The 5791-nt window shown below is 44.9% G+C and overlaps 1 protein-coding gene across 2 annotated transcripts in view; it reads left to right on the top strand.

Moving 5' to 3' along the window:
- The first annotated feature begins 906 nt into the window (after nt 1-906).
- Nucleotides 907-5791, top strand: part of adamts10 (ADAM metallopeptidase with thrombospondin type 1 motif, 10) — a 50319-nt gene continuing 45434 nt past the window's right edge. For both annotated transcript variants that reach the window (XM_039601221.1, XM_031758690.2), the window contains exon 1: nt 907-1036. The gene's annotated coding sequence lies outside the window, so the exon portion shown is untranslated. The remainder of the gene's footprint in view (nt 1037-5791) is intronic.

The raw sequence follows: 5791 nt of genomic DNA on the forward strand, positions 1-5791 counted from the left end.
CTGCAGCGGCTGCAGCTGCTTCTTTGGAGTTGCAGATCTGGCACCGAGTCAGCAGGATCCCGCTGAATCCAGTCCTGCAAAAACAGACAAAACGAAACCAGAGAGGAAAATGTTTTCCTACAAAATAAAAGCATGCATTTTACCGGTGGGAAGTTTCGGCCATGTCCTAATCGGAGCAATAAGGCAGTTTAATTTGGTCGAATTCAGACTGAAGTTGTAGAACTGATGACCAGGTTGAACCCAAAGCAGGTGTGGGTAATTCGCCCCAAGACTGACCTCTTAAAAGTCACCACAACAAGAGCTCCTTGAAAGTGTGGAAAGCACACGCTCCTAATCGAGTTATGCTTTTCAGAGAGCTCAAAGTTAGATTGTGGCGCAAAAGAACTTGCAAAAAATAGGATTTATTTGAGCTTAGACCTATCAGACTTCTTTTTATATCGAGCTGAGCAGTGCCAGATTTCCACGAACTGGTGTGATCTGCTGGATTTATTTATTTATTTAAAGCATTTTTATAGGATTTCCGGTGTGAAAACAGCCAAACAGTATGCTCAGTGAAAAGGACTAGACGCCTTCTTCTTCTTCTTCTTCTTCTTCTTCTCCTAAAACAGTTCAAGCTTGAGCCACTATTTAAGTTGTTTTACTGGACTCAGTGTCAAGTCTGTCATGCGAAGAAAACACAAACTGACCAACCACATTTTTTTATGCACAGTGTTCACCGCATCACGGGTTCCAGGTGTGAGTGATATAAAGTCTTAGACCAACATTAACTATCTTGGCCATAGCTCTTTATTTCTCATCGAGCCCTTGCCAACTGTGGAGTCCTGCAAAGACAAACTTTATTTTGAAATTTTTGTTCCCGGACGTTTCTATTTTTACCACGGGGGAAATTGACACCAGACTCCTTCTCTCCGCTTGTGGAAGTGGAAGAAGTTGAGTCTCCTCAGTCTCCCGCCGGCACCGCCTCCTCTCCTCTCTTCTCCGCTCGGCTGCTGAGGACAGACTCTCATCGGAAACTTCTGCACGGGGACACGGGAAGGTAGGTCACCGAGCTCGGCTCCACTCTCTCTCGTCTTTTTCATGCACAGCTCTGGAAGAAAAAGAAGGCACTGCCTTGGCATGATGCTGGCTCTTCTAAGCTCTTGTCCGCTTCTTCCTGCAGAAATATTCCTGCAGAAACTCTGCATGTCGCCCATATTTAGTGAGGCTCTTGCTGTCATGAGATCATTAGGTGCACCTCTGCGGACGTAAGCCTCATGCTGTCTTAGGGGATTTGTACTATTTCTAAAACCTCAAGTCTGTAAGTTGCTTCTCTTCTTCTTCGGAGTTCCTACTTATTACGGCTGGGATCTCCTTGTTAGCTGATGACAAGACAGTGTGCGTCTGTGTTTGTGTGTCTGTGTTTGCGTCTGCGTGTTGCTGGAGGGATGATGTGGCTGTCAGCAGACATCAGGTACCCGGTGAATGGTGGCGCTGTGTCGTTCGCCTGCTGGGGGCGCTACTCGCAGTTGCTCCAAAGCGCACTAAATCTGCAGCCCGTTTCTAAAGTTGCTAAACTGTTATCACGGGAAACATTTAGACTGTTCCTAGTTTACTATATTTAGACTATATGTAACATTATGATAAACAGAGGGGCGAGCACAGTTTTAGAGACACAGATGTGGAATAATTGGCTGTGTGACATATCAGCACATGCAAGTCCAAACAGCACGAATGACAGATGAGCTGTTTTAGAAATGTGCAGGTTTCCTGATCACCATGCAACATTTTTAGCATTGTTATTATTATGCATAAATATTCTTTAGCACACACAGATACAGTTTCAGGTTTTTTTATTTTGCTCCCATAAAAAAATCGCAACGTGTATTTGTAGTTTTACCACCAACCAGATTACGCACACTTCTCCTTTTCTACACATCCACATGTGTTGCTTTTCTCCTTGAATCTCCTCCTTCTCCTTTTTTCGTAGCACTCATTCAACTTCATAGTAACATGAAATTGGCTGCTGCCTCTATTAGGACAGCAAATTTGCTTTATTTGTCCTGGTCAGGTCCGTGCCTCCCAGTACTGCACAGCTTTTCTGTAACCTGCACATTTTTTCAATTTTTTAATTCATTTTTTTCTTTATTGCAGAGCTGAACTGACAGACGCTTACCTGTCAGTTCAGCTCTGACAATCATTTTTAACGATGAACATTTAAGATTCCAGCAAATGTAGGCTTTGCCTCTCGTAATGAATATTTTTGGTGTTTTTTGGATTGTTGTCAGTCCCAAACCAGATAAAAGACAGAAAGAGAAAAGCCTCCTCTGCCATCTGTGCTGTGCTGGTTCACTCACTCCGTGTCGAGTCAGCTCTCTCTCTCTCACTAAATATTGTTTTAGACTTAGAGAGGCACATTTTCAGTGAGGGGAGCACATCCGAGGTTCTCCGGCCTGTTTATGTTCCCACTTTTCATCTGCACACTGTTTATTTGGGGAAACTGAGAAAGGAATGCCTGCCCTTTTCTCCTTCTTCTGTCTTATTTATTTATTTATTTTTACCAGAGATTTTAATCTGAGATATTATTCCGCCCTCTCTGTCACCTGTCCAGGCTTTCATGTTGGTGATGATCATGACTTTTTTTTTTTTTAATTCAAGGAGTGAACAGCTGATGCTGAGGCAGACGGACACGTCTGATGTGAGCCATTTGATCCCTCACGGTCTTATTTGGACAGAGAAACTGTGGTGTGCAGTTCGGTGAAATAATAAATTCAACCTAAAGCTGATTCGTGTGCTCTCTGCTGATCAAAGTGGAGACTATATATATATATATATAGAGCGAGAGAGAGTAGTGGCAGTGGTGGTGCTGGGGGTGGGGGTGCTGTCCTAGACTTGAAGCTGAGCTGAGGGACACTTAGCATCTGTGCCGTCGACACAGACCGGTCATATGGCTTTGATTAGTGTGCTAGTTTTCGGATAGCTGCACTCTCCCTGGCAGCAGTTAAAGACAAGGACAGCATAGTTAGGCTGCAGTATGAAAAAGGAATATCCATCCTTTTACAACACAGTTATAAAAAGCACCAGTCAGTGTTCAGTAGATGATCAGATTATAAAAAAACAGAAGTGACGTGTCAATGTGCCTCAGGGTCCACTGACTTGATTACACTTGAGTATTTGGCCCACCCTTAAATTCCCACCTAATTATCCCTTGCGCTCCAACTCTTTTCTCTCTTGGTAACAACGACCCCTTTCTTTTCTCCTCTGCAAAGCTCTGATAGCCCTGGAAGCTGTGTGCCCCCCCCCTTCCTTTCCTTTTCTTTTTCTTTTTCTTTTTTTGGCTGCGATTGTAGAGCTATACGCTCGATATCCATCCAAGCAAAACCCAGACCCCGGAGAGTCCGTGTGCGCGCCCGCTCGCCTTGGCCTGGCCTGTCCTGGCCTGCTGACAAACATACGCTTTTTATTTCGTAAAAGTGATACAGCCCAGAGGGAAAGCTTTGCACAACAGACCAGGGAAGATGTACAACGCCGTCACCTCTGCAAGACAGCTCTCTCTTAATTTAGCCACATTTCCAGAGTAGCAATAATTTACCAGAAGAGCTGTGTGTGAGGCAGTGCATGCGTGTTGTGTGTGTGAAGCCTGTCCACAAATCTTTCTAAGCAGCTTTACTTGAATAGCACTGGTGTGTGTGTGTGTGTGTGTGTGTGTGTGTGTGTGTGTGTGTGTGTGTGTGTGTGTGTGTCTGTAGGGGGTGTAGGGGGTGTCCTATCTCTCCTCTCTTTCTCTGGCTTAAGTAAACAAGAGGAGATGTAGTGGTAATGAAAAGCACTTGATATCAAGCTGCAAGTTTAATAACCCCACAATAAATCGAGAGCGGGTGCAGAAACAAGTAATGAAAATGGAAAGGGAGCTTGGCTCGCGCAGGAAATGACTGGGAGAAAGCCGGAGGGAGGGAGGGGAGGAAGACTTTTAGTTGTTCCATATATGAGGGAAGTTGCAAGAGCACAAAGACCCCTCATTGTTTTTAAAGCAAGCTTTCTTTCTTTCTTTTTAGTTTTTAACTGTACCTGCCCGTCGCTGTGTGAAATTAAGCAAGAGGCACATTAGGGGCCCTTTCATCTCCTCCACACTCAGTTTAGAGTATTAACACTCAAGAATGGCTCTCCCAGCTGGCTTGAATAGCTTACACTCCCCTCTCTTTCCCTCTCTCATTCCCTTCAGATTCTGCACTTGGCTTTTTTTCCCTTCTCCTTTTCTTTTTTTTTGCAGGAGGCAACTTGTTCCCCCTGCTCTCGTCACCAAAAGGTTTCCCATCTGCCTCCGATTACCTTTGGCTGCAGTTGGTTAGCCGCCAGCCATCTGGGCCAGTGCGGCGTCTCCACTCGCTCTTCTCTCCCCAGACAGCTCTGAGGGAGGGAGGGTAGCAGGGCTGGGACAAGAGTAAAGCTGGGTGGGCAGACTTTACTGGAGGATAGGGCTGGGTTTTTAGCTGACACTGCAATATGTAGCCAGGAAACTCAAGTCCAAAGAGAGAAGGGCACCCATGAAACTGTGACTGCCGATTCCTGGCTCCGGTCTTGTTTTTGTAATGGGTACTGTGTGTGGATGAGGAAGTCGTTTTTCCATTGTTATTATAATCTTGCTCCATGTTTGTCTCAAAGCACACAAAAAAAAATAAAAAGAGCTTGAGGATTATTTATAGCACTAGACAGCTAAATTAGTGGTGTGGAAAAGAACGAAAAAAGAAAGAAATTTGTGATGCTGAACTTTTACCTCCATACGGTCTTAAAGGCTTTCTGTTCATATGGTCACATCTGTCAGGGTAAAACACTAACTGTCATCTGCTGACTCAGAACTGGCTTTGTTCACTACTGTGCAAATCATGTCCTTTATTTCCTGTTGTGCCCTCTTTCATTTGCTGTAATTAAAGGTTTAAGCCTTGTTAAGTACCACTGCTGTGCACAGGCCACATGAAACACTAGCATTACGTCTTTTGTCAGCTTTGGCTGAAGCTGAAGTCTACAATCTAAAGAAATGTGGGCTGCTACTATGTGCCTACTATGCACCTGGTGGTCAAGTTGCACTGTGGGAAATGTAGGCACCGGGTTTTCACAATGAAATCTCTTTAGTTCCTCTGGTTTACAGCGCGCCTCAAACCAGTCCAGTTAAAACTTTTACAACTGTATCAATATAGCACCAGATCATAACAGCAGTTGCCTCACAGTACCCTACAGCAAGTGGGAGAAAACCCCAGCGTTCAAACGACCCCCTATGAGCATCACTTTGCAACAGTAGGAAGGAAAAACTCCCTTTTAACAGGAAGAAACCTCAGACAGAACCAGGCTCAGGGAGGGGCGTTCGTCTGCCACGACCAGTTGGGGGGTGAAGCAAGAAATCATCAAATGTGAATGTTCGTTTTTGAAGTCTTATTGTTACGCCTGTATTTTTATTATTTATTCATTTATTATCTTAAACTAGGAGACTCAGATTCAGAAAAAACCGACATTATCTGTCCGTGTTGTGCTCCAAATATCAGCACTGGTTGATGTATAGGCACTCACACCATCAGTCTGCTACACAGCACGTTGGCCAGTTAGTAAGCTGGACAGCCAGCCAGTGGGTCGCTCAGGCATGCAGGTTGCAGAGTCAGGCAGGGTAGCGGTGATGGCAACCTGCTGCGTCTCTCAAATTGGCTCATTTTACCCTCAGACCCTCTGACATAATACCCACTCCAAGCCCCGTTTGGGCACCAAGCACAGCTTTCTACGAGATCAATGGCCTCCTTTGTGTTTGAACACTTTCCGGTGGCCAGGC

This window comes from Oreochromis aureus, linkage group 17 (genome assembly GCF_013358895.1).
Source record: "Oreochromis aureus strain Israel breed Guangdong linkage group 17, ZZ_aureus, whole genome shotgun sequence".
Lineage (NCBI taxonomy): Eukaryota > Metazoa > Chordata > Actinopteri > Cichliformes > Cichlidae > Oreochromis > Oreochromis aureus.